We start from the raw sequence: 13,484 nt of genomic DNA on the forward strand, positions 1-13,484 counted from the left end.
GAATATCCATCAAACATCAGAATGTGTTGATCTGACTATAGCCTGGATGGTATTATTATTATCCAACAACTACTCTATCCAAATTTTTTGCTGTTTTCCCTAGTAACTCATATAACTCTCAGTTCAGTTCAGTCGCTCAGTCGTGTCCGACTCTTTGTGACCCCATGAATCACAGCACGCCAAGCCTCCCTATCCATCACCAACTCCCGGAGTTCACTCAAACTCACGTCCATTGAGTCGGTGATGCCATCCAGCCATCTCATCCTTTGTTGTCCCCTTTTCCTCCTGCCCCCAATCCCTCCCAGCATCAGCATCTTTTCCATTGAGTCAACTCTTCACATGAGGTGGCCAAAGTACTGGAGTTTCAGCTTTAGCATCAGTCCTTCCAAAGAACACCCAGGGCTGATCTCCTTTAGAATGGACTGGTTGGATCTCCTTGCAGTTCAAGGGAGTCTCAAGAGTCTTCTCCAATACCACAGTTCAAAAGGATCAATTCTTTGCGCTCAGCTTTCTTCACAGTCCAACTCTCTCATCCATACATGACCACTGGAAAAACCACAGCCTTGACTAAATGGACCTTTGTTGGCAAAGTAACGTCTCTGCTTTTCAATATGCTATCTGCTGCTGCTGCTGCTAAGTCACTTTAGTCATGTCTGACTCTGTGTGACCCCATAGATGGCAGCCCACCAGGCTCCCCTGTCCCTGGGATTCTCCAGGCAAGAACACTGGAGTGGGTTGCCATTTCCTTCTCCAAAGCATGAAAGTGAAAAGTGAAAGTGAAGTCACTCAGTCGTGTCTGACTCTTAGCGACTCCATGGACTGCAGCCCACCAGGCTCCTCTGTCCATGGGATTTTCCAGGCAAGAGTACTGGAGTGGGGTGCCATGTCTCAATACATGGGTCTTAAATATGTGTTAGTGTGTATGATCTGTGTAAATTACAAAACCTATTTAATTTATAGCTGGCTTTGACAACTAGAAGACTGAGCCAGGTTCACTGTGAAGCTATGAAAGGACACTATGTCCTGAGTATTTGTGATCACAATTCTTTCAGGATTATGCAATCAGTTTTTATTTCATATTTTTCTGTTTGCAATTATTTTGTAATTTGATTTATATTTTTAGTTGATTTTTTTTAGGTAAATTAAGTTAGAAAGTACAATATAAAGCCAAAACTCTGATTGAGGAATTTGCCTTACTTTTGAAAGTAGCAGGAGAATAGAGAAGACTAAAGTTGTAAGCTCAAAAGTTCTGAAAGGCAATAGGAAACCACCTGAACTCTATCAGACTAAAGAACAAAAGATCTATTAGAATCATAATTCAAATGTGGAAGGGATATATCCAAGAAACAGGAGCAAACCTTAACTGTACCAAGTCTTATAAAAATTACACTGCAGAATCAAATAGGGTAGTACTTGATCAGATTGAAGTGATCACACCTTAACATTTTATGCCTCAGAGAGGAAGGAGTAGATTATTTCTGAAGGAATTTATTATATCAGCACTATATGATCTTTGATATACAATGTGTAAAATATAAAAAAATAAATGTGGAATATGCAAGAAGCAGGGATATGTGATTGATAATTAGTGGGGAATGAGTTAAGAGAAGCAGACCACATAAAACACAATTTGTGAAATCAGAAGAGAGCATAAAATAATTGATATAGTTAAAAGACATTAAGAATTTGAAAAACTGAAAAAAATTACACAGAGGAACAGAATATCTAAGAAAGAACCAAGTGATTTTAGAATCAAAAAGGAAATGTGCAATATTATGAATTTAAGAAGACAAAAACAGATTGGACACAGCAGAAGGAAAAAATCAGTAGATTCAAGACAAATTAATAGATATTATCCATAATACAAAGATATAAAAGAATATAAGAATAAATTTTATAAAAGAGTAAAAATAGCAGAATGCATGTGCATATATACATACACATATGAAAATAGCAGTTATTTTACTTAAGGGTTTATTCCTGAGATTGTCTATTGGAAATTTACAAAATACAAAGGATCATGTCATTTTTAGAAAAGAATATGAAATTGGTAGTATATCTAGATCCATAGATTTCATATAAATGGATGTAAACATATAACATTTTGAGGAAGATTTCTGAAGAAAAGTTTTGTTTAATGTAGTAATAAATTATTCACAAGCTTTGAACACACTCTAGTTCTTACAGGCTATTTGAACACTTCAGTGAATTAAGTGGATAATTTATTCCAAAGCTACATTTTTTGACCTACCTAATGATGAACTACCTAACCCATTTATGACTAGGAAGGAAAAAAGCAAAATCTCCAAAAGTTGTTGATATAGCCATCTTTGTATTTAATGGGCTTCCCTGATAACTCAGCTGTTAAAGAATCCACCTGCAATGTGGAAGACCTGGGATCAATCCCTGGTTTGGGAAGATGCCCTGGAGAAGGGAAAGTCTAACCCACTCCAGTATTGTGACCTGGAGAATTCCACGGACTGTATAGTCCATTGGGTTACAAAGAGTTAGACACGACTAAGTGAATTTCACTTCACTTCACTTGTATTTAAGATATATCTTTTAAAGATATTAAAGAAAAAAGTGTACTGTTTCACAAATGACTAAAACATGATGTTAAGAGAAAAAAAACTCTCCAGATTAGGATTATGATTCAATTTCCTTTCTGAATATGATTAAAAATATTTAATGATTACTTATATATATATGTTTATAGAATGTTAATAGAATGTTATCTAATTGATAGACTAATTTATCATTTTATAAAGATAAATATAGCAATATAATGCACTAACATTAAAGAAAATTTTGGAGAAGGCCTATGTGAAATGCTTTTTAAGAAATGCATAGAATAATAGAAAATTTCTTGATATGGTGGTCAGCATTGAAGTAATACTAAGAATCATAATAATTAACATTAAAATTCTTACTAATTTCAAGTAATTCTTGAGAACAATCAAAATCACACTTATAAAGACTGGCCACATTTCCCAAACAGGAACTCATTTTTGCAATTCTAGAATACTAAAGAATTGATACAAAACTTTCTTCAAGAGATATACATGATTTCTATATGTGAATTAGGAAACTCTTCCCAGTCTTAAATAACAGGATAGGTGTGGCTAATTTAGGGTGCTCACAGAAGACATTCTGATAATTTGAGATGATGAAATACCAACAGAAATCCACAGTCTGTCATCATAGCCACTTAATGGCATTTCTAATCTCTTTGTTTCTTAAAGTATAAATGACTGGATTTAGTAGTGGTGTGATGATCGCATAAAATACAGCGAAGAACTTGCCCACCCAAGTGGTGCTGAGTGGAAAAAGAGAGATGAAGATACAAGGCCAAAGAATAAAATGACCACCGTGCTGTGGGCAGTGCAAGTGGAGAGAGCCTTGTATGCCCTGCACCTGGATTGATGGCAGACAGTAAGCAGAATATAAAAGTAAGAGATCAGCAGTAGAATGAAGCAGATGGTGGCCAGTACCCCGCTGTCAGCATGAATCAACATTTCTAAGACATAAGTGTCCAAGAAAGCTAGCTTGATCACCAATCGAATATCACAGAAAATACTATCCAATTCTCTGGATCCACAGAAAGGAAATTATATAGTTAGTAGGCTTATTGAATGCACAAAGCCAGTGATCCATGATGTCATCACTAGCCGAATGCACATTTGTGTGTTCATGATACTAGAGTAATGGAGTGGCTTGCAGATGGCCACATAAAGGTCATAGGCCATGGACACAAGCAGCACCATTTTGCCCCATCAAAAAAAATGTCCCCCCAAAAATCTGAGACACGCATGCTCTAAGGGAGATGGTCTTGTTTGCCTTGAGAAAGTCTGAGGTCAGTTGAGGCGTGGTTACTGATGAAAGGCATACGTAAATGAATGAAAGATTGACTAATATGAAGTACATAGGGGAGTAGAGATGAAGGTCAGCAATAATTAGCAGCACAATGAAGATGTTGCCTAATATGGTGATTAAATAAAGTGAGTAAAATATCATTAGGAGGAAGGCCTATAGCTCCCATAAATCACACAGCCCAAGGAAATTAAATCCGGACACTACAGACTGGTTCAGTTCAGTCCAGTTCAATTGCTCAGTCGTGTCCGACTCTTTGTGACCCCATGAACCACAGACTTTTTACTTCTTCCTTTTACTTCAGTTTATTCTAATTTTATCTGAATAAAAGACATAAAAATATATTTTATGAATCAAGCAGGTTTCTTATTTATTGCTGATGGAAGCATTTACTTACATAGTCACTTTGGAAAAAAATTGTCCTTTTCTTGTAAAGCTCAATATTCATACCTCCTGCTGCTGCTGCTGCTAAGTCGCTTCAGTCGTGTCCAACTCTGTGCGACCCTGTAGACGGCAGCCTACCAGGCTCCTCCATCCTGGGGATTCTCCAGGCAAGAACGCTGGAGTGGGTTGCCATTTCCTTCTCCAATGCATGAAAGTGAAAAGTGAAAGTGAAGTTGCTCAGTCGTGTCTGACTCTTAGCGACCCCATGGACTGCAGCCAACCATGCTCCTCCATCCATGGAAGTTTCCAGGCAAGAGTACTGGAGTGGGGTGCCATTGCCTTCTCCGCTTGTACATCCTATGGTCCAGCAATTTCAGTCTCATTTGCATGCTTGAGATAAATTCTTACAACTGTATATATGGAAATATTTATAATTATACATATAAACATGACAGTGGAATATTATTCTGAAATAAAACATAAAATACAACTATATAAAATGACAGAGATGTATCTTTTTGAGACATAGTATTGAATAAAAAAGAGGTCATCATAATGTTTACAAAGTGAACAGCAATAGAAAATGGTGTATTTTATAGGGACTTCTATGTATAAACTATGTATTTAAAATGATGTAAGTAACTCCAGCTGTGGGGAAGTAAGGATCAGGATGAGTATGCACGCATTATCAGCTATATGATATTATGAGCTATTTAGGTCTTGTATTAGTCATGTTTTTATAGCTATAGTTTTGTTGTAAATAAACAAGCAAACAAATTCAAAATAGACATTGAGAAATTTGTGAATGTGCTATGAATTAAGAATTATGATCAATTCAATGCTGTGGTCCTGGGGTTTTACGTGAATATAATCTCCCTGTTGTTTGTAATTGAAGCTATTGATGACACTGATTTCGTTAAAAGAAAATTAGAAAGTAATAGATGTAGGGGGGGCTTTTAATTTTTTCCAGTGTGGTAAACAGGAATTTATTGAATATTTTCTTACTATGATCTGTGATCACTTTTGAGCACTTCAGTGAAAGAGAAATAGATTGTAGGTGGTGTATGATCTATCAAAGAATAAAAGTTTATGCCTACTTTTTCACCTAACAGCTTAATAGGTTGTAAATATTATTTTAGTTAAATTACAAAAGGCAAAGTATTACTGCTAAGGTAATTATATAAAAACTATATTAATAATATTGTTAAAATTAATTATATGAAATAGGTATGTAATTTTTAACTCTACCCTAAGTAGCAGAAGTAAGCCTAAAGATTCTAAGAGTATAGCTGAAAATCAAATGAGTTAGAGCAGAACTCACACAAAAAAATCAAATGTTAGGACAATTAAAAATTAAGATAAATGGGACAATTTATTTTCTTTGAGCTGCTAATTTCAGGTTATGGGAAAACTAAACCTTTCTCTTCCTTTGTCACTCTCTCTCTGAATCCCTCTCATATACTAGAAATTTTCACCCATATTGTCTAATCTTCACAATAACCAAATAAAATAAAATAAGTGAAATATTTATTACTATTCTGAGTTTGGCTCCCAGTGTAACCTGTTAGAGTCTCAGAGCTTGGAAACAGCATGACTGGAGTGCAATCCCCATGCTCTCTGATGCCAGTCCTGCATCTGTGCTGTCATTCTGCGTCTCCGGTTCAGTTCCAAGAGCAAAATCCCATTTCCAGGGTAACTCTTGACTATTTCAGGCTTTGAGAGATTTCTGTCCATAATCTCTATCAGGTTCCTTCCTGAGTTAAATTAATAACTATCACTTTTCTCAATATTTGGAAATTTCTGTTAATTACAGTTACATATCTGTACCTAGAACATAGTTTTCCTTAAGTCAAGAAAACTGTAGACCCTGATGACTGTGGATCTGTGAGGACCTGAATATTACCTCAAAGAGGGCACCTACATAGCTATGAGACTGTGTACTCATTTTGATTATATAGAGAGTCCAGAAGGTCCACCAATACCTTGGAAAAGAAATCTTTGCTATTTCTAAAAGTTATGGAACAATTCCAAACCTTTCTAATTAGTGTGCATGGAAATATGGCATTAAAACATTGTCTTCAAAATGATAAGAAAGGGAACTAAGGGAGAAGTTAAGAAATTTAGTGTGCAGAGTGCATCTCTTCACCAGAAAGGCACCATATTTGACCACACTTCTTCCCGAGAATAAAACATTGTCCATATTCTAAATAGACTCTGAAATAGAATCATTTTGCATCAAAACAAAGAATCCACTTTCTGCTGTGACCAGCGTTCATGGGGGAGTGTGAGGCATATATTTAGTATAGAGAAAGGCCTCTGGAGTAGGAAATTTTTCAAGCTACTCATGCTATGTTCTTTTGAGACCACTTCATTCTGATCTCTTTGAATTAAGAATATCATCTGGAAAGTGTGTCTTTTGTCAAGATAAGAGTAAGAACTGGTGAGGACAATAATAAAAGTTCTAATGAAGAATAGAGAGACATTTTAAAGTGTCAAAAGTTTCTTTGATTATTTGAGCAATGATCATGATTAAAAAATGAGTACAAGGCAATACTGGGGCTTCCCAAGCGGCTCAGCAGTAAAGAATCTCCTGCCAATGCAGGAGACGCAAGAGATACGGGTATGACCCATGGATGGAGAAGATCCCTAGTATAGGAAATGACAACCAACTCTAGCACTCTTGCAGGCATAATCTTTTAGACAAAGGAACCTGGCAAGCTACGGTCCGTGGGGTCACAAAGAGTTGGACATAACTCAGCACTCTCATACCCAAAGGGCAATATAAACAATATTATTCAAAATAACAAAACAGTAAGGGAAGTTTACCTCTTATTTTCATTTATACAATATTATATGATTTAATCTTATGGACAAGAATCCAACACTTTAGTGGTCTGAGAAGGAAATATGATAGTGTGTCTCTATCTGCCCATTGCTGTAACTTTTTTTTTTTATCAGAAAAATAAAATTGTTCACATATTGGTGGTTATGGTTTCAGTTTGTTTTCTATGCAGTTATATACTAACATGTGCACTTTTAAATATATGAAAGAATCTTTTTCTTTGAAAAATATTCAGTGTTAAAGGATATTTTAAATTCCAGTTACTCTAAAATAATATGCTTAAATATATTTCATTAATGTATATGGTTGTTTTTAGAGAAATTAAGAGAAAATTTATGTAACTACACATTTTTAATGTTCTTTTCACACTTTGAGAATGAGTGGTTAGGGTTTGGAAAGCAGACAGCAAAATAATGAAGTAGAAGAGCGGGATTATTACACTTGACATTAACTATGTGGATAGCGTCAGTGATGTCAATCCACCACTGGTCAACTTGGCTGATGGTCACCCATAGGAGAGTCCTCTGTCTTGACACACAGTTTAGAAACATCTGTACGTTAAACTTTAGCTGACTGTGTTTAGGAATTGAAGCCAGAGATAACTCTTTAAACCATTTACTTAGGTTCCATTGTATGAATATCTCAAACATTGGGAATACAAACATTTAATGATGATAGCTACATTACAATAACCTCGAATATGGGGTTGGGTGGAGAAGGAAATGGTGACCCATTTCAGTGTTCTGGCCTAGAGAATCCCAGGGACAGGGGAGCCTGGTGGGCTGCTGTCTATGGGGTCACACAGAGTCGGACACGACTGTAGCAACTTAGCAGCAGCAGCATGGAGTTGGGAGAGGGCAGAGTCAAATACCTTTATCTCAGCTCCACATCAGCTCATCAAGAAAGGGTGGCTACAAGGCAGCATATCTACAGGATGACTTTCCATTCATTTTCTTCCCTTCTTGTTGTTAGAGAGCTTTTGCTAAACAGACATTTCACTATTTCTCAGGGATTGGGGACTCTGGACGGATCCCCAGGGTTTACCTAAACTTTATGGGTACTTCCTCTCTATCTAGTATATCTATTCATGCGTTTTAGGGAGTAAATGAATCTTGTGTTTCGGGAGACACAATAATCTTGTCTCTTAGGAGACAACAATTGGAGGAGGTGGACATTCTATTCCATTAATCAAGGTGTTGATATTGTTATTCTTATACTCCTGTGACTTCTAGGACTTGGGGCTTTTAAAGAAATCAAATGGGACAACCAATGAAAGAGTAATCTAAAGAAACCTCTAGGCCAATTAAAACAGCTTTGAATAAGGACAAAGATTTGGAAGATAGTTTGGTAGAGCTTTACAAAACTAATGATCATATTGCCTTATGATAAAGTAATAGTACTGCTGGGCATTTACCAAACTGAGATAAAAATTCTGTCTATACAAAACCTGCATCTGAACATTTGTGGCAGCTTTATCCATAATTACCAAAAACTAGAGCCATCCAAGATGTCCTTCAATCTGTTAATGGTTAAATAAAGTGTGGTACACTGGTACAATGGAATATTATTTGGCAATAAAAAGAAATAATCTATCATGCCATAAAAAGATATACAGGATCCTTAAGTGTCTATTGCTACACAAAGGAAGCCAATCTGAAAAGTCTATGTGCTGTGCGATTCCACCTGTATGAAACGCAAAATTATGGATACAGTGTTAGGTGCTTAGGTGGTGGTTAGGTGGTGGTTAGGTGGTTGTCAGGGGTTCATGGGTTAAGGGGAATGAATGAATAAGTTACACCCAGGAGATTTTAGTACAGTGAAATTATTTTTTATGATACTGTAATTTGAAATATATTTTCTAAGACATTTGCTGTGTCTTCTGTGGATGCTTGAATGGAATGACAGCCTAGCAACAAGCTTGAGAGCTCGTGAGCTTGTGAGCTTCTGTTTGTTTCTAAAACTGTTATCCAGTTAAAGGAACTAGGGATCTTTCGAGAAATGGCTATTGTAAGAATAGGAAATAAAGATACAAGATAAGCCAGGAGCATCTTTTGGTCCCAGAAAATAAGGAAATGCTCAAACATACATATACTCACAAAATTTGATGCAGGTATACATCAAAGAGGCTTAAGAGCCTCATGAAAATAAAACGCCCAATAGCAGTTTTAGATTATAATCCAAATTATAAATACTCATGATTTCATACTGATATAAATGATTGAATAAATTAGTACATGGGGTAGAATAGTAATCACCCATGCAGGAGAATTAGAGATAAATTATGAAGCACACTACCCTAATCAAGGGGAACATAGCTACTCGTTCCTTAAGTATGGGCTGAGTGTAGTGACTTTCCTCAAAATACAGTATGGATAGTAGGGAAAGTAAATCTACAATTAGGCAACCTGAGACACGTTTCACTCAGGTGATCAAGGTCAACATCAACAGACATAAATCATGGTGATGGTACAGACACTTGATGGGAGGTGTCAAAATGGCAGATCTCCTGTGGTGTGCTTCCCCTGAACCCATAACTCTGGTGTAATCATGAGAAAAATGTCAAATACATTTCAGTGGGGTGATACCCTTCCTACTTTGCAGTTGCTCAAAAAGTTAAACAGAATTACCATAAAACTCATCAATTCTGCTCCTAGTCTATAACCCCAAATAATTAAAACCAAGTATTAAAACAAAATCTTGTATGTGAATATTACAGAACAGACTCTTGAGAGTCCCTTGGACTGCAAGGAGATCCAACCAGTCCATTCTGAAGGAGATCAGCCCTGGATGTTCTTTGGAAGGAATGATGCTAAAGCTGAAACTCCAGTACTTTGGCCACCTCATGTGAAGAGTTGACTCATTGGAAAAGACTCTGATGCTGGGAGGGCTTGGGGGCAAGAGGAGAAGGGGACGACAGAGGATGAGATGGCTGGATGGCATCACTGACTCGATGGACGTGAGTCTCAGTGAACTCCGGGAGTTGGTGATGGACAGGGAGGCCTGGCGTGCTGCGATTCATGGGGTTGCAAAGAGTAGGACACGACTGAGTGACTGATCTGACCTGATCTGATCTGATTGACAATGACTTAAGGTGGAAACATTCTAAGTATTAATCTGCTGATGAATGGATGTATTAATCCATAACGAACAATAATATTCAGCCAAAAAAAGGATTGATGTACTGATACACATTTCAGTATGGATGAAAATATTTTGGAACTAGATAGAAGTGATGATTCCACAATATAATGAATGCCTAAATGCCATCGGTTTGTGGCTTTCAAATGATTGATTTTACCTTATGTTAATTTTACCTTGATAAGATAAAAGTGAAGTGAAGTGAACTTGTTCAGTTGTGTCTGACTCTTTGTGACCCCATGAACTGTAGCCTGGCAGGCTCCTCTGTCCATGGGATTTTCCAGGCAAGAATACTGGAGTTGGTTGCCATTTCCTTCTCCATATATAAAATGCAACGCTAAAAAGATAAATGAGTAAATATTATTTTCCACCACCTTTTTTTAAGCTCATTTTTTTTTAATCATGCTAAGCTAATGTGTACTTATGTAAAAAAGAATGCTATTGTTCCAACACAAAGTTTTTGCTTATTTCTCTCTAGGCTAGATGTTATGCAGAAATTAGTCTAAATTTTTGTAAAATGAAAATAATAGCAGTTTAACAAAAATTAATTTTTTTAAACAATCTGTTGAAATGGAGCTCTTATAATAATGTTAAATGATATAAGAATTGTGATATTTGGTCTTCTGTGTGTACACATTACTTTTCTGAGCAGCGTTATAGAGTTAGATATTCAGTAAGTCTAGATTTAGTTCATGAATAAAGAATACACAGGGCTGAATGCCAACACACACATTCTGTCCCTTTCCTACTATTAACTGGTAAATTACAATCTTATTTCTTCATCTAATGGGGAAGAATATTGTATTTCCATCTCACCATTTTGTTGGAAATAATAAATGAGGTAGTAGAGGTATAATACTCAGAAAAACAAAAAGCTTAATAGACATAAGAGCTCTTTTTTTTTTAATATGTTATAACATTGATCTAAAAAAGAAGCAGCATTAGTATAGGGATTAAATTCCTGATTCAGAATATTATTTCATTTGAATATTAGTTTTGACTTTAGCATACTGACCTTTGCCAGCATATTTAATTTCTATTTTTTTAGATATTATTATGGCTAAAATGTGTTTGGTAATTATATAAATGAGGTAAAAGCAGGTATAGGGTTTCTGGGAATATTCCATGAAAATGCTTACAGTGGAATAGTAAATAATTTTTACTAATGAGTGTCTTAATAAGCATTCATTTTGCACTGGTATTGGTCTGAAGTGAAGAAGTGAAGTGGTCGCTCAGTCATGTCTGACTCTTTGCGACCCCATGGACTGTAACCCACCAGGCTCCTCCATCCATGAGATTCTCCAAGCAAGAATATTGGAGTGGGTTGCCATTTCCTTCTCCAGGTATTGGTCTAAGTGATATTTAATTTATCAATAGATATTCAAATGTTAGGAGATGCCGAGTTTCCTTGAAGATACTGTTGTCATAATTTATTAACCATAGCTTCCTTTGTTTCCCATTTACTTTTTCAATCAAACTTCTAATATTTTTTATTCTCTTAATGCTATGGGAATTCAAGGTAGAGATCTCATAATTAACAGCCTGGAAATTCAGGTCACTGAGTCATCAAAGGGTCATCCAAAGCTGTTGTTAAAGCTGGAGTAACTATAAGGAGAACTCACCACAGAGATCAAAGACGGAAACAGTTCTTAAAAGATTCTATTATAGTGAAAATATTGTTTCTTGGGATTTGTTTTTTGGGGAGGTCAGGTAAGTGGAGAAAGTATAATTTAAGTGAATAACCTGCTTATTCACTTAAATTACCGTTAAAATTACCAGCTCTTTCCCCTATATGGGCAAAATATAGCAACTCTACTACAACATTACAAAACTTCTCCCCATGTACCACCTTACCTCCAGCTCTTTCTTATCTCTGTTTTTCAATTCAATATGCATTTGTTGAACCTTGTCGAATACACAAGTGCCAGTCTTTCCAAGGGTAAATTCAAGTTGTCATTTCAGGTTGTGTACAGCTCTTCATACACCTAAATTGTATTTTAATTCACAGGGAAATTTTTGGACATGGATTATATTTCACTAAGTACTAGAAAGGACCTTGGGAATTGATTTTGATGTGAATCATCTTTTACCTGTTGTTCATTGAAATTTCTAGAATGACAATTGCTTTTTTAAATATTCTACTAGCATTAGTTTTCTTTGAGAATAATATAAAAAAATTAGTGTGTTTAATGAGAAACTATTATTGTCAATTTTCGAGACATATGTATATGCACATCCACAGCCATCCAAACCCTTGTCTTCTCTCCTAAATCCACAAAACTTCATCTGGTCAGGATTTATGTTTAAGACATAGTTCCTGCTCTTAAGAAGCTCATACTCCTAGCAGTGGAGACAGAGCAACTGTGGTTAGTCACTCAGTTGTTCCTGACTCTTTGCGACCCCATGGACTGAAGCCCACCAGGCTCCTCTGTCCATGGGGATTCTCCAGGCAAGAACACTGGAGTGGGTAGCCTATATCTTCTCCAGGGGAACTTCCCAACCTACGAATCGAGCAGAGGTCTCCTGCCTTGCAGGCAGATTCTTTACCAGCTGAGCTACCGGAGAAGCCCACAGAGCGACTAGCCAATTGTAAATTATAACATCATGAAAAAGAATATGAGACTCTCACTAGTAAGATGTGGTAGCAAAATGGAGGAATATCTCAGGAAGACTGGAGGAGAGAGGGGGACATTGTTGAGTAAAAATGGACAGAATTTCTACAACAAAAAGTAATCAGCCACATGAAAAAGTAAAGCTATAGTGCAGAACAAAAATATGGGTAACCTTGATATTAAGGACAGAACAAGTGTCCTTGTAGTTCAGGTTGTGAGGCAGAGAGGTGAGATACGGGGCTGGGAAAATGAATTGTAGACAGTCCCATTATGTGCCCTGCTGAGACGTTGTGAATACAGAAGTTACTGAGAGTTTGTAAGCAATGAGCAGGCAAAAAAGACTCAGGAACCATTCCCTAGAACGCTGTTCCAATTGCTGCTTCCCTTTTAGCTGTCATGGTATTCCTTCTTGCTTGCTTCTATTCGCTCCTGTTTTTTTCCTCTGTTTGTTCTTGTCTTTTCTGTCTCCTCTTTTTTCTTTCCTTTTCCTTTCATCTTCTTCCTTATTAGTATCAATCAGCTAAACAATAGATATGCTTTAAAGAAACTAGAGACTGTGACTCAGCAACGCTGTCTCCGCTCTCGCAGAGTGTTCCAGAAGGCCTACACCCCCAAGCCCCCACAGAGGAAAAAAACAG

General features: G+C 36.5%; 1 pseudogene; it reads right to left on the bottom strand.

The window, feature by feature from the left end:
* Positions 1 to 3,198: 3,198 nt before the first annotated feature.
* On the bottom strand, positions 3,199 to 7,647 carry LOC104996809 (annotated as a pseudogene).
* Between the last annotated feature and the right edge of the window lie 5,837 nt (positions 7,648 to 13,484).

Source organism: Bison bison, unplaced genomic scaffold (assembly GCF_000754665.1).
Source record: "Bison bison bison isolate TAMUID 2011002044 unplaced genomic scaffold, Bison_UMD1.0 scf7180017851653, whole genome shotgun sequence".
Taxonomy (NCBI): domain Eukaryota; kingdom Metazoa; phylum Chordata; class Mammalia; order Artiodactyla; family Bovidae; genus Bison; species Bison bison.